The sequence below is a fragment of the Schistocerca serialis genome, chromosome 9, assembly GCF_023864345.2.
Source record: "Schistocerca serialis cubense isolate TAMUIC-IGC-003099 chromosome 9, iqSchSeri2.2, whole genome shotgun sequence".
Lineage (NCBI taxonomy): Eukaryota > Metazoa > Arthropoda > Insecta > Orthoptera > Acrididae > Schistocerca > Schistocerca serialis.
In genome coordinates, this window is record NC_064646.1 from 445,545,484 (window position 1) to 445,561,355 (window position 15,872).

The following is a 15,872-nucleotide window of genomic DNA, read 5'->3' on the forward strand; positions in this document are numbered from 1 at the left end:
AAGTTAATGCTCTTACGACCCCCATACGCGCAACACTCGAACAGGTTTGTGAGATAAAAATCGCATCTCCCCGGCGGGGAATCGAACCCCGGTCTCCCGCGTGACAGGCGGGGATACTAACCACTATACTACCGAGGAAGACGCAGCTAGCGTCTCGAATGCACAATTATGTTACTCAAATAGCTGATACATCTCAAACCTAGCCTCCTGTTGCTGTCAGAGACAGCTGCTAAGAATTAAAAGTATGCCCCAGGTGAGGCTCGAACTCACAACCCCGGCATTGCTCACGGCTACTGCCTTATAAGTACCGTGCGCTAACCAATTGCGCCACTGGGGCTACAACACAGTGCTCTCAGTTAGCGGTATTCACCTTGCTGCAAACCAGTGGTGGCCACAGAAACATACGATCGCCACCTGATGCCATACTGCGACTTTGGCACCTGACTACCAATGCTTCGTGCTATTCTTGTTTCATATGCTACGCTTACATGCACATCAACCGGCTCTGGTCGTCGAGAAAACGCGGGAAAACGCGCGCCTTGCCTTCTGCTACCTGTCGAACAGCGAGAGCAGATGCGTGGCAAGCTCTAAGCTCTGCAGGCGCACTGCGGCCACGCAGCTGGACGAGAGGTACCTTCCTTGGGAGCTTGCTCAGCCATGGAGAACACGTTTCTTAGCGAATTGCACTTGTCTCGTAGAAAGAAATGCTGCCACTGGCCCTGTGGCGCAACGGATAACGCGTCTGACTACGGATCAGAAGATTCCAGGTTCGAAACCTGGCAGGGTCGGCATTTTGTTAGTTGCCGACGCGTAGCTGGCCAGTGGATTTCGTATGTCGCCGCATCGTGGAGTGCTTTGTTGCTCCTGTGCATCTCGCAGCTGCATGTCGAGTCGATCGTGGTAAATATCGCTGCCTGCAAGCGTCAGCGTAGCGTCAGTCGAGCAAAGTCGAGACAAGTCAAGCTGAGAGCTGTAGGAGATGATACGCAATTAAATACAGGCGTGTGAAAGCGACGCAGACAACACTTTCCAAGTGTCCCACGTCACGTGGCGCAGAGCCGGCGCAACCCCAGCCAGCAGAGTGGCGCAGTGGAAGCGTGCTGGGCCCATAACCCAGAGGTCCGTGGATCGAAACCACGCTCTGCTAAAATTATTTCTTTTGCGGACTGTGTCGAGCTCGATTATTACGCCCACAGCGTCGGCTGGGGTGCTTTGATTCAGCGTTAACAGCAAACCCCGTAATTCTGAAGTGTGAAGAATGCGAGAACCACTTCCTAAGATGTAGCATTTTTTAAGATTTCGCACCAACTACACTCCACGATCGCAAAGTTAATGCTCTTACGACCCCCATACGCGCAACACTCGAACAGGTTTGTGAGATAAAAATCGCATCTCCCCGGCGGGGAATCGAACCCCGGTCTCCCGCGTGACAGGCGGGGATACTAACCACTATACTACCGAGGAAGACGCAGCTAGCGTCTCGAATGCACAATTATGTTACTCAAATAGCTGATACATCTCAAACCTAGCCTCCTGTTGCTGTCAGAGACAGCTGCTAAGAATTAAAAGTATGCCCCAGGTGAGGCTCGAACTCACAACCCCGTCATTGCTCACGGCTACTGCCTTATAAGTACCGTGCGCTAACCAATTGCGCCACTGGGGCTACAACACAGTGCTCTCAGTTAGCGGTATTCACTTTGCTGCAAACCAGTGGTGGCCACAGAAACATACGATCGCCACCTGATGCCATACTGCGACTTTGGCACCTGACTACCAATGCTTCGTGCTATTCTTGTTTCATATGCTACGCTTACATGCACATCAACCGGCTCTGGTCGTCGAGAAAACGCGGGAAAACGCGCGCCTTGCCTTCTGCTACCTGTCGAACAGCGAGAGCAGATGCGTGGCAAGCTCTAAGCTCTGCAGGCGCACTGCGGCCACGCAGCTGGACGAGAGGTACCTTCCTTGGGAGCTTGCTCAGTCATGGAGAACACGTTTCTTAGCGAATTGCACTTGTCTCGTAGAAAGAAATGCTGCCACTGGCCCTGTGGCGCAACGGATAACGCGTCTGACTACGGATCAGAAGATTCCAGGTTCGAATCCTGGCAGGGTCGGCATTTTGTTAGTTGCCGACGCGTAGCTGGCCAGTGGATTTCGTATGTCGCCGCATCGTGGAGTGCTTTGTTGCTCCTGTGCATCTCGCAGCTGCATGTCGAGTCGATCGTGGTAAATATCGCTGCCTGCAAGCGTCAGCGTAGCGTCAGTCGAGCAAAGTCGAGACAAGTCAAGCTGAGAGCTGTAGGAGATGATACGCAATTAAATACAGGCGTGTGAAAGCGACGCAGACAACACTTTCCAAGTGTCCCACGTCACGTGGCGCAGAGCCGGCGCAACCCCAGCCAGCAGAGTGGCGCAGTGGAAGCGTGCTGGGCCCATAACCCAGAGGTCCGTGGATCGAAACCACGCTCTGCTAAAATTATTTCTTTTGCGGACTGTGTCGAGCTCGATTATTACGCCCACAGCGTCGGCTGGGGTGCTTTAATTCAGCGTTAACAGCAAACCCCGTAATTCTGAAGTGTGAAGAATGCGAGAACCACTTCCTAAGATGTAGCATTTTTTAAGATTTCGCACCAACTACACTCCACGATCGCAAAGTTAATGCTCTTACGACCCCCATACGCGCAACACTCGAACAGGTTTGTGAGATAAAAAACGCACCTCCCCGGCGGGGAATCGAACCCCGGTCTCCCGCGTGACAGGCGGGGATACTAACCACTATACTACCGAGGAAGACGCAGCTAGCGTCTCGAATGCACAATTATGTTACTCAAATAGCTGATACATCTCAAACCTAGCCTCCTGTTGCTGTCAGAGACAGCTGCTAAGAATTAAAAGTATGCCCCAGGTGAGGCTCGAACTCACAACCCCGTCATTGCTCACGGCTACTGCCTTATAAGTACCGTGCGCTAACCAATTGCGCCACTGGGGCTACAACACAGTGCTCTCAGTTAGCGGTATTCACTTTGCTGCAAACCAGTGGTGGCCACAGAAACATACGATCGCCACCTGATGCCATACTGCGACTTTGGCACCTGACTACCAATGCTTCGTGCTATTCTTGTTTCATATGCTACGCTTACATGCACATCAACCGGCTCTGGTCGTCGAGAAAACGCGGGAAAACGCGCGCCTTGCCTTCTGCTACCTGTCGAACAGCGAGAGCAGATGCGTGGCAAGCTCTAAGCTCTGCAGGCGCACTGCGGCCACGCAGCTGGACGAGAGGTACCTTCCTTGGGAGCTTGCTCAGCCATGGAGAACACGTTTCTTAGCGAATTGCACTTGTCTCGTAGAAAGAAATGCTGCCACTGGCCCTGTGGCGCAACGGATAACGCGTCTGACTACGGATCAGAAGATTCCAGGTTCGAATCCTGGCAGGGTCGGCATTTTGTTAGTTGCCGACGCGTAGCTGGCCAGTGGATTTCGTATGTCGCCGCATCGTGGAGTGCTTTGTTGCTCCTGTGCATCTCGCAGCTGCATGTCGAGTCGATCGTGGTAAATATCGCTGCCTGCAAGCGTCAGCGTAGCGTCAGTCGAGCAAAGTCGAGACAAGTCAAGCTGAGAGCTGTAGGAGATGATACGCAATTAAATACAGGCGTGTGAAAGCGACGCAGACAACACTTTCCAAGTGTCCCACGTCACGTGGCGCAGAGCCGGCGCAACCCCAGCCAGCAGAGTGGCGCAGTGGAAGCGTGCTGGGCCCATAACCCAGAGGTCCGTGGATCGAAACCACGCTCTGCTAAAATTATTTCTTTTGCGGACTGTGTCGAGCTCGATTATTACGCCCACAGCGTCGGCTGGGGTGCTTTGATTCAGCGTTAACAGCAAACCCCGTAATTCTGAAGTGTGAAGAATGCGAGAACCACTTCCTAAGATGTAGCATTTTTTAAGATTTCGCACCAACTACACTCCACGATCGCAAAGTTAATGCTCTTACGACCCCCATACGCGCAACACTCGAACAGGTTTGTGAGATAAAAATCGCATCTCCCCGGCGGGGAATCGAACCCCGGTCTCCCGCGTGACAGGCGGGGATACTAACCACTATACTACCGAGGAAGACGCAGCTAGCGTCTCGAATGCACAATTATGTTACTCAAATAGCTGATACATCTCAAACCTAGCCTCCTGTTGCTGTCAGAGACAGCTGCTAAGAATTAAAAGTATGCCCCAGGTGAGGCTCGAACTCACAACCCCGTCATTGCTCACGGCTACTGCCTTATAAGTACCGTGCGCTAACCAATTGCGCCACTGGGGCTACAACACAGTGCTCTCAGTTAGCGGTATTCACTTTGCTGCAAACCAGTGGTGGCCACAGAAACATACGATCGCCACCTGATGCCATACTGCGACTTTGGCACCTGACTACCAATGCTTCGTGCTATTCTTGTTTCATATGCTACGCTTACATGCACATCAACCGGCTCTGGTCGTCGAGAAAACGCGGGAAAACGCGCGCCTTGCCTTCTGCTACCTGTCGAACAGCGAGAGCAGATGCGTGGCAAGCTCTAAGCTCTGCAGGCGCACTGCGGCCACGCAGCTGGACGAGAGGTACCTTCCTTGGGAGCTTGCTCAGTCATGGAGAACACGTTTCTTAGCGAATTGCACTTGTCTCGTAGAAAGAAATGCTGCCACTGGCCCTGTGGCGCAACGGATAACGCGTCTGACTACGGATCAGAAGATTCCAGGTTCGAATCCTGGCAGGGTCGGCATTTTGTTAGTTGCCGACGCGTAGCTGGCCAGTGGATTTCGTATGTCGCCGCATCGTGGAGTGCTTTGTTGCTCCTGTGCATCTCGCAGCTGCATGTCGAGTCGATCGTGGTAAATATCGCTGCCTGCAAGCGTCAGCGTAGCGTCAGTCGAGCAAAGTCGAGACAAGTCAAGCTGAGAGCTGTAGGAGATGATACGCAATTAAATACAGGCGTGTGAAAGCGACGCAGACAACACTTTCCAAGTGTCCCACGTCACGTGGCGCAGAGCCGGCGCAACCCCAGCCAGCAGAGTGGCGCAGTGGAAGCGTGCTGGGCCCATAACCCAGAGGTCCGTGGATCGAAACCACGCTCTGCTAAAATTATTTCTTTTGCGGACTGTGTCGAGCTCGATTATTACGCCCACAGCGTCGGCTGGGGTGCTTTAATTCAGCGTTAACAGCAAACCCCGTAATTCTGAAGTGTGAAGAATGCGAGAACCACTTCCTAAGATGTAGCATTTTTTAAGATTTCGCACCAACTACACTCCACGATCGCAAAGTTAATGCTCTTACGACCCCCATACGCGCAACACTCGAACAGGTTTGTGAGATAAAAAACGCACCTCCCCGGCGGGGAATCGAACCCCGGTCTCCCGCGTGACAGGCGGGGATACTAACCACTATACTACCGAGGAAGACGCAGCTAGCGTCTCGAATGCACAATTATGTTACTCAAATAGCTGATACATCTCAAACCTAGCCTCCTGTTGCTGTCAGAGACAGCTGCTAAGAATTAAAAGTATGCCCCAGGTGAGGCTCGAACTCACAACCCCGTCATTGCTCACGGCTACTGCCTTATAAGTACCGTGCGCTAACCAATTGCGCCACTGGGGCTACAACACAGTGCTCTCAGTTAGCGGTATTCACTTTGCTGCAAACCAGTGGTGGCCACAGAAACATACGATCGCCACCTGATGCCATACTGCGACTTTGGCACCTGACTACCAATGCTTCGTGCTATTCTTGTTTCATATGCTACGCTTACATGCACATCAACCGGCTCTGGTCGTCGAGAAAACGCGGGAAAACGCGCGCCTTGCCTTCTGCTACCTGTCGAACAGCGAGAGCAGATGCGTGGCAAGCTCTAAGCTCTGCAGGCGCACTGCGGCCACGCAGCTGGACGAGAGGTACCTTCCTTGGGAGCTTGCTCAGCCATGGAGAACACGTTTCTTAGCGAATTGCACTTGTCTCGTAGAAAGAAATGCTGCCACTGGCCCTGTGGCGCAACGGATAACGCGTCTGACTACGGATCAGAAGATTCCAGGTTCGAATCCTGGCAGGGTCGGCATTTTGTTAGTTGCCGACGCGTAGCTGGCCAGTGGATTTCGTATGTCGCCGCATCGTGGAGTGCTTTGTTGCTCCTGTGCATCTCGCAGCTGCATGTCGAGTCGATCGTGGTAAATATCGCTGCCTGCAAGCGTCAGCGTAGCGTCAGTCGAGCAAAGTCGAGACAAGTCAAGCTGAGAGCTGTAGGAGATGATACGCAATTAAATACAGGCGTGTGAAAGCGACGCAGACAACACTTTCCAAGTGTCCCACGTCACGTGGCGCAGAGCCGGCGCAACCCCAGCCAGCAGAGTGGCGCAGTGGAAGCGTGCTGGGCCCATAACCCAGAGGTCCGTGGATCGAAACCACGCTCTGCTAAAATTATTTCTTTTGCGGACTGTGTCGAGCTCGATTATTACGCCCACAGCGTCGGCTGGGGTGCTTTGATTCAGCGTTAACAGCAAACCCCGTAATTCTGAAGTGTGAAGAATGCGAGAACCACTTCCTAAGATGTAGCATTTTTTAAGATTTCGCACCAACTACACTCCACGATCGCAAAGTTAATGCTCTTACGACCCCCATACGCGCAACACTCGAACAGGTTTGTGAGATAAAAATCGCATCTCCCCGGCGGGGAATCGAACCCCGGTCTCCCGCGTGACAGGCGGGGATACTAACCACTATACTACCGAGGAAGACGCAGCTAGCGTCTCGAATGCACAATTATGTTACTCAAATAGCTGATACATCTCAAACCTAGCCTCCTGTTGCTGTCAGAGACAGCTGCTAAGAATTAAAAGTATGCCCCAGGTGAGGCTCGAACTCACAACCCCGGCATTGCTCACGGCTACTGCCTTATAAGTACCGTGCGCTAACCAATTGCGCCACTGGGGCTACAACACAGTGCTCTCAGTTAGCGGTATTCACCTTGCTGCAAACCAGTGGTGGCCACAGAAACATACGATCGCCACCTGATGCCATACTGCGACTTTGGCACCTGACTACCAATGCTTCGTGCTATTCTTGTTTCATATGCTACGCTTACATGCACATCAACCGGCTCTGGTCGTCGAGAAAACGCGGGAAAACGCGCGCCTTGCCTTCTGCTACCTGTCGAACAGCGAGAGCAGATGCGTGGCAAGCTCTAAGCTCTGCAGGCGCACTGCGGCCACGCAGCTGGACGAGAGGTACCTTCCTTGGGAGCTTGCTCAGCCATGGAGAACACGTTTCTTAGCGAATTGCACTTGTCTCGTAGAAAGAAATGCTGCCACTGGCCCTGTGGCGCAACGGATAACGCGTCTGACTACGGATCAGAAGATTCCAGGTTCGAAACCTGGCAGGGTCGGCATTTTGTTAGTTGCCGACGCGTAGCTGGCCAGTGGATTTCGTATGTCGCCGCATCGTGGAGTGCTTTGTTGCTCCTGTGCATCTCGCAGCTGCATGTCGAGTCGATCGTGGTAAATATCGCTGCCTGCAAGCGTCAGCGTAGCGTCAGTCGAGCAAAGTCGAGACAAGTCAAGCTGAGAGCTGTAGGAGATGATACGCAATTAAATACAGGCGTGTGAAAGCGACGCAGACAACACTTTCCAAGTGTCCCACGTCACGTGGCGCAGAGCCGGCGCAACCCCAGCCAGCAGAGTGGCGCAGTGGAAGCGTGCTGGGCCCATAACCCAGAGGTCCGTGGATCGAAACCACGCTCTGCTAAAATTATTTCTTTTGCGGACTGTGTCGAGCTCGATTATTACGCCCACAGCGTCGGCTGGGGTGCTTTGATTCAGCGTTAACAGCAAACCCCGTAATTCTGAAGTGTGAAGAATGCGAGAACCACTTCCTAAGATGTAGCATTTTTTAAGATTTCGCACCAACTACACTCCACGATCGCAAAGTTAATGCTCTTACGACCCCCATACGCGCAACACTCGAACAGGTTTGTGAGATAAAAATCGCATCTCCCCGGCGGGGAATCGAACCCCGGTCTCCCGCGTGACAGGCGGGGATACTAACCACTATACTACCGAGGAAGACGCAGCTAGCGTCTCGAATGCACAATTATGTTACTCAAATAGCTGATACATCTCAAACCTAGCCTCCTGTTGCTGTCAGAGACAGCTGCTAAGAATTAAAAGTATGCCCCAGGTGAGGCTCGAACTCACAACCCCGTCATTGCTCACGGCTACTGCCTTATAAGTACCGTGCGCTAACCAATTGCGCCACTGGGGCTACAACACAGTGCTCTCAGTTAGCGGTATTCACTTTGCTGCAAACCAGTGGTGGCCACAGAAACATACGATCGCCACCTGATGCCATACTGCGACTTTGGCACCTGACTACCAATGCTTCGTGCTATTCTTGTTTCATATGCTACGCTTACATGCACATCAACCGGCTCTGGTCGTCGAGAAAACGCGGGAAAACGCGCGCCTTGCCTTCTGCTACCTGTCGAACAGCGAGAGCAGATGCGTGGCAAGCTCTAAGCTCTGCAGGCGCACTGCGGCCACGCAGCTGGACGAGAGGTACCTTCCTTGGGAGCTTGCTCAGTCATGGAGAACACGTTTCTTAGCGAATTGCACTTGTCTCGTAGAAAGAAATGCTGCCACTGGCCCTGTGGCGCAACGGATAACGCGTCTGACTACGGATCAGAAGATTCCAGGTTCGAATCCTGGCAGGGTCGGCATTTTGTTAGTTGCCGACGCGTAGCTGGCCAGTGGATTTCGTATGTCGCCGCATCGTGGAGTGCTTTGTTGCTCCTGTGCATCTCGCAGCTGCATGTCGAGTCGATCGTGGTAAATATCGCTGCCTGCAAGCGTCAGCGTAGCGTCAGTCGAGCAAAGTCGAGACAAGTCAAGCTGAGAGCTGTAGGAGATGATACGCAATTAAATACAGGCGTGTGAAAGCGACGCAGACAACACTTTCCAAGTGTCCCACGTCACGTGGCGCAGAGCCGGCGCAACCCCAGCCAGCAGAGTGGCGCAGTGGAAGCGTGCTGGGCCCATAACCCAGAGGTCCGTGGATCGAAACCACGCTCTGCTAAAATTATTTCTTTTGCGGACTGTGTCGAGCTCGATTATTACGCCCACAGCGTCGGCTGGGGTGCTTTAATTCAGCGTTAACAGCAAACCCCGTAATTCTGAAGTGTGAAGAATGCGAGAACCACTTCCTAAGATGTAGCATTTTTTAAGATTTCGCACCAACTACACTCCACGATCGCAAAGTTAATGCTCTTACGACCCCCATACGCGCAACACTCGAACAGGTTTGTGAGATAAAAATCGCATCTCCCCGGCGGGGAATCGAACCCCGGTCTCCCGCGTGACAGGCGGGGATACTAACCACTATACTACCGAGGAAGACGCAGCTAGCGTCTCGAATGCACAATTATGTTACTCAAATAGCTGATACATCTCAAACCTAGCCTCCTGTTGCTGTCAGAGACAGCTGCTAAGAATTAAAAGTATGCCCCAGGTGAGGCTCGAACTCACAACCCCGTCATTGCTCACGGCTACTGCCTTATAAGTACCGTGCGCTAACCAATTGCGCCACTGGGGCTACAACACAGTGCTCTCAGTTAGCGGTATTCACTTTGCTGCAAACCAGTGGTGGCCACAGAAACATACGATCGCCACCTGATGCCATACTGCGACTTTGGCACCTGACTACCAATGCTTCGTGCTATTCTTGTTTCATATGCTACGCTTACATGCACATCAACCGGCTCTGGTCGTCGAGAAAACGCGGGAAAACGCGCGCCTTGCCTTCTGCTACCTGTCGAACAGCGAGAGCAGATGCGTGGCAAGCTCTAAGCTCTGCAGGCGCACTGCGGCCACGCAGCTGGACGAGAGGTACCTTCCTTGGGAGCTTGCTCAGCCATGGAGAACACGTTTCTTAGCGAATTGCACTTGTCTCGTAGAAAGAAATGCTGCCACTGGCCCTGTGGCGCAACGGATAACGCGTCTGACTACGGATCAGAAGATTCCAGGTTCGAATCCTGGCAGGGTCGGCATTTTGTTAGTTGCCGACGCGTAGCTGGCCAGTGGATTTCGTATGTCGCCGCATCGTGGAGTGCTTTGTTGCTCCTGTGCATCTCGCAGCTGCATGTCGAGTCGATCGTGGTAAATATCGCTGCCTGCAAGCGTCAGCGTAGCGTCAGTCGAGCAAAGTCGAGACAAGTCAAGCTGAGAGCTGTAGGAGATGATACGCAATTAAATACAGGCGTGTGAAAGCGACGCAGACAACACTTTCCAAGTGTCCCACGTCACGTGGCGCAGAGCCGGCGCAACCCCAGCCAGCAGAGTGGCGCAGTGGAAGCGTGCTGGGCCCATAACCCAGAGGTCCGTGGATCGAAACCACGCTCTGCTAAAATTATTTCTTTTGCGGACTGTGTCGAGCTCGATTATTACGCCCACAGCGTCGGCTGGGGTGCTTTGATTCAGCGTTAACAGCAAACCCCGTAATTCTGAAGTGTGAAGAATGCGAGAACCACTTCCTAAGATGTAGCATTTTTTAAGATTTCGCACCAACTACACTCCACGATCGCAAAGTTAATGCTCTTACGACCCCCATACGCGCAACACTCGAACAGGTTTGTGAGATAAAAATCGCATCTCCCCGGCGGGGAATCGAACCCCGGTCTCCCGCGTGACAGGCGGGGATACTAACCACTATACTACCGAGGAAGACGCAGCTAGCGTCTCGAATGCACAATTATGTTACTCAAATAGCTGATACATCTCAAACCTAGCCTCCTGTTGCTGTCAGAGACAGCTGCTAAGAATTAAAAGTATGCCCCAGGTGAGGCTCGAACTCACAACCCCGGCATTGCTCACGGCTACTGCCTTATAAGTACCGTGCGCTAACCAATTGCGCCACTGGGGCTACAACACAGTGCTCTCAGTTAGCGGTATTCACCTTGCTGCAAACCAGTGGTGGCCACAGAAACATACGATCGCCACCTGATGCCATACTGCGACTTTGGCACCTGACTACCACTGCTTCGTGCTATTCTTGTTTCATATGCTACGCTTACATGCACATCAACCGGCTCTGGTCGTCGAGAAAACGCGGGAAAACGCGCGCCTTGCCTTCTGCTACCTGTCGAACAGCGAGAGCAGATGCGTGGCAAGCTCTAAGCTCTGCAGGCGCACTGCGGCCACGCAGCTGGACGAGAGGTACCTTCCTTGGGAGCTTGCTCAGCCATGGAGAACACGTTTCTTAGCGAATTGCACTTGTCTCGTAGAAAGAAATGCTGCCACTGGCCCTGTGGCGCAACGGATAACGCGTCTGACTACGGATCAGAAGATTCCAGGTTCGAAACCTGGCAGGGTCGGCATTTTGTTAGTTGCCGACGCGTAGCTGGCCAGTGGATTTCGTATGTCGCCGCATCGTGGAGTGCTTTGTTGCTCCTGTGCATCTCGCAGCTGCATGTCGAGTCGATCGTGGTAAATATCGCTGCCTGCAAGCGTCAGCGTAGCGTCAGTCGAGCAAAGTCGAGACAAGTCAAGCTGAGAGCTGTAGGAGACGATACGCAATTAAATACAGGCGTGTGAAAGCGACGCAGACAACACTTTCCAAGTGTCCCACGTCACGTGGCGCAGAGCCGGCGCAACCCCAGCCAGCAGAGTGGCGCAGTGGAAGCGTGCTGGGCCCATAACCCAGAGGTCCGTGGATCGAAACCACGCTCTGCTAAAATTATTTCTTTTGCGGACTGTGTCGAGCTCGATTATTACGCCCACAGCGTCGGCTGGGGTGCTTTGATTCAGCGTTAACAGCAAACCCCGTAATTCTGAAGTGTGAAGAATGCGAGAACCACTTCCTAAGATGTAGCATTTTTTAAGATTTCGCACCAACTACACTCCACGATCGCAAAGTTAATGCTCTTACGACCCCCATACGCGCAACACTCGAACAGGTTTGTGAGATAAAAATCGCATTTCCCCGGCGGGGAATCGAACCCCGGTCTCCCGCGTGACAGGCGGGGATACTAACCACTATACTACCGAGGAAGACGCAGCTAGCGTCTCGAATGCACAATTATGTTACTCAAATAGCTGATACATCTCAAACCTAGCCTCCTGTTGCTGACAGAGACAGCTGCTAAGAATTAAAAGTATGCCCCAGGTGAGGCTCGAACTCACAACCCCGTCATTGCTCACGGCTACTGCCTTATAAGTACCGTGCGCTAACCAATTGCGCCACTGGGGCTACAACACAGTGCTCTCAGTTAGCGGTATTCACTTTGCTGCAAACCAGTGGTGGCCACAGAAACATACGATCGCCACCTGATGCCATACTGCGACTTTGGCACCTGACTACCAATGCTTCGTGCTATTCTTGTTTCATATGCTACGCTTACATGCACATCAACCGGCTCTGGTCGTCGAGAAAACGCGGGAAAACGCGCGCCTTGCCTTCTGCTACCTGTCGAACAGCGAGAGCAGATGCGTGGCAAGCTCTAAGCTCTGCAGGCGCACTGCGGCCACGCAGCTGGACGAGAGGTACCTTCCTTGGGAGCTTGCTCAGCCATGGAGAACACGTTTCTTAGCGAATTGCACTTGTCTCGTAGAAAGAAATGCTGCCACTGGCCCTGTGGCGCAACGGATAACGCGTGTGACTACGGATCAGAAGATTCCAGGTTCGAATCCTGGCAGGGTCGGCATTTTGTTAGTTGCCGACGCGTAGCTGGCCAGTGGATTTCGTATGTCGCCGCATCGTGGAGTGCTTTGTTGCTCCTGTGCATCTCGCAGCTGCATGTCGAGTCGATCGTGGTAAATATCGCTGCCTGCAAGCGTCAGCGTAGCGTCAGTCGAGCAAAGTCGAGACAAGTCAAGCTGAGAGCTGTAGGAGATGATACGCAATTAAATACAGGCGTGTGAAAGCGACGCAGACAACACTTTCCAAGTGTCCCACGTCACGTGGCGCAGAGCCGGCGCAACCCCAGCCAGCAGAGTGGCGCAGTGGAAGCGTGCTGGGCCCATAACCCAGAGGTCCGTGGATCGAAACCACGCTCTGCTAAAATTATTTCTTTTGCGGACTGTGTCGAGCTCGATTATTACGCCCACAGCGTCGGCTGGGGTGCTTTGATTCAGCGTTAACAGCAAACCCCGTAATTCTGAAGTGTGAAGAATGCGAGAACCACTTCCTAAGATGTAGCATTTTTTAAGATTTCGCACCAACTACACTCCACGACCGCAAAGTTAATGCTCTTACGACCCCCATACGCGCAACACTCGAACAGGTTTGTGAGATAAAAATCGCATCTCCCCGGCGGGGAATCGAACCCCGGTCTCCCGCGTGACAGGCGGGGATACTAACCACTATACTACCGAGGAAGACGCAGCTAGCGTCTCGAATGCACAATTATGTTACTCAAATAGCTGATACATCTCAAACCTAGCCTCCTGTTGCTGTCAGAGACAGCTGCTAAGAATTAAAAGTATGCCCCAGGTGAGGCTCGAACTCACAACCCCGGCATTGCTCACGGCTACTGCCTTATAAGTACCGTGCGCTAACCAATTGCGCCACTGGGGCTACAACACAGTGCTCTCAGTTAGCGGTATTCACTTTGCTGCAAACCAGTGGTGGCCACAGAAACATACGATCGCCACCTGATGCCATACTGCGACTTTGGCACCTGACTACCAATGCTTCGTGCTATTCTTGTTTCATATGCTACGCTTACATGCACATCAACCGGCTCTGGTCGTCGAGAAAACGCGGGAAAACGCGCGCCTTGCCTTCTGCTACCTGTCGAACAGCGAGAGCAGATGCGTGGCAAGCTCTAAGCTCTGCAGGCGCACTGCGGCCACGCAGCTGGACGAGAGGTACCTTCCTTGGGAGCTTGCTCAGCCATGGAGAACACGTTTCTTAGCGAATTGCACTTGTCTCGTAGAAAGAAATGCTGCCACTGGCCCTGTGGCGCAACGGATAACGCGTCTGACTACGGATCAGAAGATTCCAGGTTCGAATCCTGGCAGGGTCGGCATTTTGTTAGTTGCCGACGCGTAGCTGGCCAGTGGATTTCGTATGTCGCCGCATCGTGGAGTGCTTTGTTGCTCCTGTGCATCTCGCAGCTGCATGTCGAGTCGATCGTGGTAAATATCGCTGCCTGCAAGCGTCAGCGTAGCGTCAGTCGAGCAAAGTCGAGACAAGTCAAGCTGAGAGCTGTAGGAGATGATACGCAATTAAATACAGGCGTGTGAAAGCGACGCAGACAACACTTTCCAAGTGTCCCACGTCACGTGGCGCAGAGCCGGCGCAACCCCAGCCAGCAGAGTGGCGCAGTGGAAGCGTGCTGGGCCCATAACCCAGAGGTCCGTGGATCGAAACCACGCTCTGCTAAAATTATTTCTTTTGCGGACTGTGTCGAGCTCGATTATTACGCCCACAGCGTCGGCTGGGGTGCTTTAATTCAGCGTTAACAGCAAACCCCGTAATTCTGAAGTGTGAAGAATGCGAGAACCACTTCCTAAGATGTAGCATTTTTTAAGATTTCGCACCAACTACACTCCACGATCGCAAAGTTAATGCTCTTACGACCCCCATACGCGCAACACTCGAACAGGTTTGTGAGATAAAAATCGCATCTCCCCGGCGGGGAATCGAACCCCGGTCTCCCGCGTGACAGGCGGGGATACTAACCACTATACTACCGAGGAAGACGCAGCTAGCGTCTCGAATGCACAATTATGTTACTCAAATAGCTGATACATCTCAAACCTAGCCTCCTGTTGCTGTCAGAGACAGCTGCTAAGAATTAAAAGTATGCCCCAGGTGAGGCTCGAACTCACAACCCCGGCATTGCTCACGGCTACTGCCTTATAAGTACCGTGCGCTAACCAATTGCGCCACTGGGGCTACAACACAGTGCTCTCAGTTAGCGGTATTCACTTTGCTGCAAACCAGTGGTGGCCACAGAAACATACGATCGCCACCTGATGCCATACTGCGACTTTGGCACCTGACTACCAATGCTTCGCTCTATTCTTGTTTCATATGCTACGCTTACATGCACATCAACCGGCTCTGGTCGTCGAGAAAACGCGGGAAAACGCGCGCCTTGCCTTCTGCTACCTGTCGAACAGCGAGAGCAGATGCGTGGCAAGCTCTAAGCTCTGCAGGCGCACTGCGGCCACGCAGCTGGACGAGAGGTACCTTCCTTGGGAGCTTGCTCAGCCATGGAGAACACGTTTCTTAGCGAATTGCACTTGTCTCGTAGAAAGAAATGCTGCCACTGGCCCTGTGGCGCAACGGATAACGCGTCTGACTACGGATCAGAAGATTCCAGGTTCGAATCCTGGCAGGGTCGGCATTTTGTTAGTTGCCGACGCGTAGCTGGCCAGTGGATTTCGTATGTCGCCGCATCGTGGAGTGCTTTGTTGCTCCTGTGCATCTCGCAGCTGCATGTCGAGTCGATCGTGGTAAATATCGCTGCCTGCAAGCGTCAGCGTAGCGTCAGTCGAGCAAAGTCGAGACAAGTCAAGCTGAGAGCTGTAGGAGATGATACGCAATTAAATACAGGCGTGTGAAAGCGACGCAGACAACACTTTCCAAGTGTCCCACGTCACGTGGCGCAGAGCCGGCGCAACCCCAGCCAGCAGAGTGGCGCAGTGGAAGCGTGCTGGGCCCATAACCCAGAGGTCCGTGGATCGAAACCACGCTCTGCTAAAATTATTTCTTTTGCGGACTGTGTCGAGCTCGATTATTACGCCCACAGCGTCGGCTGGGGTGCTTTAATTCAGCGTTAACAGCAAACCCCGTAATTCTGAAGTGTGAAGAATGCGAGAACCACTTCCTAAGATGTAGC

At 52.8% G+C, this 15,872-nt stretch overlaps 47 non-coding genes across 47 annotated transcripts; 24 read left to right on the forward strand and 23 right to left on the reverse strand.

The window, feature by feature from the left end:
• Nucleotides 1-245: 245 nt before the first annotated feature.
• Trnai-uau (transfer RNA isoleucine (anticodon UAU)) lies at nucleotides 246-337 on the reverse strand. Its single transcript is given in 2 exon segments — nucleotides 246-281; nucleotides 300-337. It is a non-coding gene; the product is annotated as a tRNA-Ile (tRNA).
• A 378-nt stretch (nucleotides 338-715) lies between these two features.
• Trnar-acg (transfer RNA arginine (anticodon ACG)) lies at nucleotides 716-788 on the forward strand. Its single transcript has one exon. It is a non-coding gene; the product is annotated as a tRNA-Arg (tRNA).
• A 287-nt stretch (nucleotides 789-1,075) lies between these two features.
• On the forward strand, nucleotides 1,076-1,147 carry Trnam-cau (transfer RNA methionine (anticodon CAU)). Its single transcript has one exon. It is a non-coding gene; the product is annotated as a tRNA-Met (tRNA).
• A 245-nt stretch (nucleotides 1,148-1,392) lies between these two features.
• On the reverse strand, nucleotides 1,393-1,464 carry Trnad-guc (transfer RNA aspartic acid (anticodon GUC)). The gene has a single exon. It is a non-coding gene; the product is annotated as a tRNA-Asp (tRNA).
• Nucleotides 1,465-1,571: 107 nt separating this feature from the next.
• Trnai-uau (transfer RNA isoleucine (anticodon UAU)) lies at nucleotides 1,572-1,663 on the reverse strand. The gene is given in 2 exon segments: nucleotides 1,572-1,607; nucleotides 1,626-1,663. It is a non-coding gene; the product is annotated as a tRNA-Ile (tRNA).
• A 378-nt stretch (nucleotides 1,664-2,041) lies between these two features.
• Nucleotides 2,042-2,114, forward strand: Trnar-acg (transfer RNA arginine (anticodon ACG)). Its single transcript has one exon. It is a non-coding gene; the product is annotated as a tRNA-Arg (tRNA).
• A 287-nt stretch (nucleotides 2,115-2,401) lies between these two features.
• Trnam-cau (transfer RNA methionine (anticodon CAU)) lies at nucleotides 2,402-2,473 on the forward strand. The gene has a single exon. It is a non-coding gene; the product is annotated as a tRNA-Met (tRNA).
• A 245-nt stretch (nucleotides 2,474-2,718) lies between these two features.
• Trnad-guc (transfer RNA aspartic acid (anticodon GUC)) lies at nucleotides 2,719-2,790 on the reverse strand. Its single transcript has one exon. It is a non-coding gene; the product is annotated as a tRNA-Asp (tRNA).
• A 107-nt stretch (nucleotides 2,791-2,897) lies between these two features.
• Nucleotides 2,898-2,989, reverse strand: Trnai-uau (transfer RNA isoleucine (anticodon UAU)). Its single transcript is given in 2 exon segments — nucleotides 2,898-2,933; nucleotides 2,952-2,989. It is a non-coding gene; the product is annotated as a tRNA-Ile (tRNA).
• Nucleotides 2,990-3,367: 378 nt separating this feature from the next.
• Nucleotides 3,368-3,440, forward strand: Trnar-acg (transfer RNA arginine (anticodon ACG)). Its single transcript has one exon. It is a non-coding gene; the product is annotated as a tRNA-Arg (tRNA).
• A 287-nt stretch (nucleotides 3,441-3,727) lies between these two features.
• Nucleotides 3,728-3,799, forward strand: Trnam-cau (transfer RNA methionine (anticodon CAU)). The gene has a single exon. It is a non-coding gene; the product is annotated as a tRNA-Met (tRNA).
• A 245-nt stretch (nucleotides 3,800-4,044) lies between these two features.
• On the reverse strand, nucleotides 4,045-4,116 carry Trnad-guc (transfer RNA aspartic acid (anticodon GUC)). Its single transcript has one exon. It is a non-coding gene; the product is annotated as a tRNA-Asp (tRNA).
• Nucleotides 4,117-4,223: 107 nt separating this feature from the next.
• Trnai-uau (transfer RNA isoleucine (anticodon UAU)) lies at nucleotides 4,224-4,315 on the reverse strand. Its single transcript is given in 2 exon segments — nucleotides 4,224-4,259; nucleotides 4,278-4,315. It is a non-coding gene; the product is annotated as a tRNA-Ile (tRNA).
• A 378-nt stretch (nucleotides 4,316-4,693) lies between these two features.
• Trnar-acg (transfer RNA arginine (anticodon ACG)) lies at nucleotides 4,694-4,766 on the forward strand. Its single transcript has one exon. It is a non-coding gene; the product is annotated as a tRNA-Arg (tRNA).
• A 287-nt stretch (nucleotides 4,767-5,053) lies between these two features.
• Trnam-cau (transfer RNA methionine (anticodon CAU)) lies at nucleotides 5,054-5,125 on the forward strand. Its single transcript has one exon. It is a non-coding gene; the product is annotated as a tRNA-Met (tRNA).
• Nucleotides 5,126-5,370: 245 nt separating this feature from the next.
• On the reverse strand, nucleotides 5,371-5,442 carry Trnad-guc (transfer RNA aspartic acid (anticodon GUC)). The gene has a single exon. It is a non-coding gene; the product is annotated as a tRNA-Asp (tRNA).
• A 107-nt stretch (nucleotides 5,443-5,549) lies between these two features.
• Nucleotides 5,550-5,641, reverse strand: Trnai-uau (transfer RNA isoleucine (anticodon UAU)). Its single transcript is given in 2 exon segments — nucleotides 5,550-5,585; nucleotides 5,604-5,641. It is a non-coding gene; the product is annotated as a tRNA-Ile (tRNA).
• Nucleotides 5,642-6,019: 378 nt separating this feature from the next.
• Trnar-acg (transfer RNA arginine (anticodon ACG)) lies at nucleotides 6,020-6,092 on the forward strand. The gene has a single exon. It is a non-coding gene; the product is annotated as a tRNA-Arg (tRNA).
• Nucleotides 6,093-6,379: 287 nt separating this feature from the next.
• Trnam-cau (transfer RNA methionine (anticodon CAU)) lies at nucleotides 6,380-6,451 on the forward strand. Its single transcript has one exon. It is a non-coding gene; the product is annotated as a tRNA-Met (tRNA).
• Nucleotides 6,452-6,696: 245 nt separating this feature from the next.
• Trnad-guc (transfer RNA aspartic acid (anticodon GUC)) lies at nucleotides 6,697-6,768 on the reverse strand. The gene has a single exon. It is a non-coding gene; the product is annotated as a tRNA-Asp (tRNA).
• A 107-nt stretch (nucleotides 6,769-6,875) lies between these two features.
• Nucleotides 6,876-6,967, reverse strand: Trnai-uau (transfer RNA isoleucine (anticodon UAU)). The gene is given in 2 exon segments: nucleotides 6,876-6,911; nucleotides 6,930-6,967. It is a non-coding gene; the product is annotated as a tRNA-Ile (tRNA).
• A 378-nt stretch (nucleotides 6,968-7,345) lies between these two features.
• On the forward strand, nucleotides 7,346-7,418 carry Trnar-acg (transfer RNA arginine (anticodon ACG)). Its single transcript has one exon. It is a non-coding gene; the product is annotated as a tRNA-Arg (tRNA).
• Nucleotides 7,419-7,705: 287 nt separating this feature from the next.
• Nucleotides 7,706-7,777, forward strand: Trnam-cau (transfer RNA methionine (anticodon CAU)). The gene has a single exon. It is a non-coding gene; the product is annotated as a tRNA-Met (tRNA).
• A 245-nt stretch (nucleotides 7,778-8,022) lies between these two features.
• Trnad-guc (transfer RNA aspartic acid (anticodon GUC)) lies at nucleotides 8,023-8,094 on the reverse strand. Its single transcript has one exon. It is a non-coding gene; the product is annotated as a tRNA-Asp (tRNA).
• Nucleotides 8,095-8,201: 107 nt separating this feature from the next.
• Nucleotides 8,202-8,293, reverse strand: Trnai-uau (transfer RNA isoleucine (anticodon UAU)). Its single transcript is given in 2 exon segments — nucleotides 8,202-8,237; nucleotides 8,256-8,293. It is a non-coding gene; the product is annotated as a tRNA-Ile (tRNA).
• Nucleotides 8,294-8,671: 378 nt separating this feature from the next.
• On the forward strand, nucleotides 8,672-8,744 carry Trnar-acg (transfer RNA arginine (anticodon ACG)). Its single transcript has one exon. It is a non-coding gene; the product is annotated as a tRNA-Arg (tRNA).
• A 287-nt stretch (nucleotides 8,745-9,031) lies between these two features.
• Trnam-cau (transfer RNA methionine (anticodon CAU)) lies at nucleotides 9,032-9,103 on the forward strand. The gene has a single exon. It is a non-coding gene; the product is annotated as a tRNA-Met (tRNA).
• Nucleotides 9,104-9,348: 245 nt separating this feature from the next.
• Nucleotides 9,349-9,420, reverse strand: Trnad-guc (transfer RNA aspartic acid (anticodon GUC)). The gene has a single exon. It is a non-coding gene; the product is annotated as a tRNA-Asp (tRNA).
• A 107-nt stretch (nucleotides 9,421-9,527) lies between these two features.
• Nucleotides 9,528-9,619, reverse strand: Trnai-uau (transfer RNA isoleucine (anticodon UAU)). The gene is given in 2 exon segments: nucleotides 9,528-9,563; nucleotides 9,582-9,619. It is a non-coding gene; the product is annotated as a tRNA-Ile (tRNA).
• A 378-nt stretch (nucleotides 9,620-9,997) lies between these two features.
• Nucleotides 9,998-10,070, forward strand: Trnar-acg (transfer RNA arginine (anticodon ACG)). The gene has a single exon. It is a non-coding gene; the product is annotated as a tRNA-Arg (tRNA).
• A 287-nt stretch (nucleotides 10,071-10,357) lies between these two features.
• Trnam-cau (transfer RNA methionine (anticodon CAU)) lies at nucleotides 10,358-10,429 on the forward strand. Its single transcript has one exon. It is a non-coding gene; the product is annotated as a tRNA-Met (tRNA).
• A 245-nt stretch (nucleotides 10,430-10,674) lies between these two features.
• On the reverse strand, nucleotides 10,675-10,746 carry Trnad-guc (transfer RNA aspartic acid (anticodon GUC)). The gene has a single exon. It is a non-coding gene; the product is annotated as a tRNA-Asp (tRNA).
• A 107-nt stretch (nucleotides 10,747-10,853) lies between these two features.
• On the reverse strand, nucleotides 10,854-10,945 carry Trnai-uau (transfer RNA isoleucine (anticodon UAU)). Its single transcript is given in 2 exon segments — nucleotides 10,854-10,889; nucleotides 10,908-10,945. It is a non-coding gene; the product is annotated as a tRNA-Ile (tRNA).
• Nucleotides 10,946-11,323: 378 nt separating this feature from the next.
• Trnar-acg (transfer RNA arginine (anticodon ACG)) lies at nucleotides 11,324-11,396 on the forward strand. Its single transcript has one exon. It is a non-coding gene; the product is annotated as a tRNA-Arg (tRNA).
• Nucleotides 11,397-11,683: 287 nt separating this feature from the next.
• Nucleotides 11,684-11,755, forward strand: Trnam-cau (transfer RNA methionine (anticodon CAU)). The gene has a single exon. It is a non-coding gene; the product is annotated as a tRNA-Met (tRNA).
• Nucleotides 11,756-12,000: 245 nt separating this feature from the next.
• Nucleotides 12,001-12,072, reverse strand: Trnad-guc (transfer RNA aspartic acid (anticodon GUC)). The gene has a single exon. It is a non-coding gene; the product is annotated as a tRNA-Asp (tRNA).
• Nucleotides 12,073-12,179: 107 nt separating this feature from the next.
• Nucleotides 12,180-12,271, reverse strand: Trnai-uau (transfer RNA isoleucine (anticodon UAU)). The gene is given in 2 exon segments: nucleotides 12,180-12,215; nucleotides 12,234-12,271. It is a non-coding gene; the product is annotated as a tRNA-Ile (tRNA).
• Nucleotides 12,272-12,649: 378 nt separating this feature from the next.
• Nucleotides 12,650-12,722, forward strand: Trnar-acg (transfer RNA arginine (anticodon ACG)). The gene has a single exon. It is a non-coding gene; the product is annotated as a tRNA-Arg (tRNA).
• Nucleotides 12,723-13,009: 287 nt separating this feature from the next.
• Trnam-cau (transfer RNA methionine (anticodon CAU)) lies at nucleotides 13,010-13,081 on the forward strand. Its single transcript has one exon. It is a non-coding gene; the product is annotated as a tRNA-Met (tRNA).
• A 245-nt stretch (nucleotides 13,082-13,326) lies between these two features.
• Trnad-guc (transfer RNA aspartic acid (anticodon GUC)) lies at nucleotides 13,327-13,398 on the reverse strand. Its single transcript has one exon. It is a non-coding gene; the product is annotated as a tRNA-Asp (tRNA).
• A 107-nt stretch (nucleotides 13,399-13,505) lies between these two features.
• Trnai-uau (transfer RNA isoleucine (anticodon UAU)) lies at nucleotides 13,506-13,597 on the reverse strand. The gene is given in 2 exon segments: nucleotides 13,506-13,541; nucleotides 13,560-13,597. It is a non-coding gene; the product is annotated as a tRNA-Ile (tRNA).
• Nucleotides 13,598-13,975: 378 nt separating this feature from the next.
• Nucleotides 13,976-14,048, forward strand: Trnar-acg (transfer RNA arginine (anticodon ACG)). Its single transcript has one exon. It is a non-coding gene; the product is annotated as a tRNA-Arg (tRNA).
• Nucleotides 14,049-14,335: 287 nt separating this feature from the next.
• On the forward strand, nucleotides 14,336-14,407 carry Trnam-cau (transfer RNA methionine (anticodon CAU)). Its single transcript has one exon. It is a non-coding gene; the product is annotated as a tRNA-Met (tRNA).
• Nucleotides 14,408-14,652: 245 nt separating this feature from the next.
• Trnad-guc (transfer RNA aspartic acid (anticodon GUC)) lies at nucleotides 14,653-14,724 on the reverse strand. The gene has a single exon. It is a non-coding gene; the product is annotated as a tRNA-Asp (tRNA).
• A 107-nt stretch (nucleotides 14,725-14,831) lies between these two features.
• Nucleotides 14,832-14,923, reverse strand: Trnai-uau (transfer RNA isoleucine (anticodon UAU)). Its single transcript is given in 2 exon segments — nucleotides 14,832-14,867; nucleotides 14,886-14,923. It is a non-coding gene; the product is annotated as a tRNA-Ile (tRNA).
• Nucleotides 14,924-15,301: 378 nt separating this feature from the next.
• On the forward strand, nucleotides 15,302-15,374 carry Trnar-acg (transfer RNA arginine (anticodon ACG)). Its single transcript has one exon. It is a non-coding gene; the product is annotated as a tRNA-Arg (tRNA).
• A 287-nt stretch (nucleotides 15,375-15,661) lies between these two features.
• Nucleotides 15,662-15,733, forward strand: Trnam-cau (transfer RNA methionine (anticodon CAU)). The gene has a single exon. It is a non-coding gene; the product is annotated as a tRNA-Met (tRNA).
• Nucleotides 15,734-15,872: the final 139 nt, after the last annotated feature.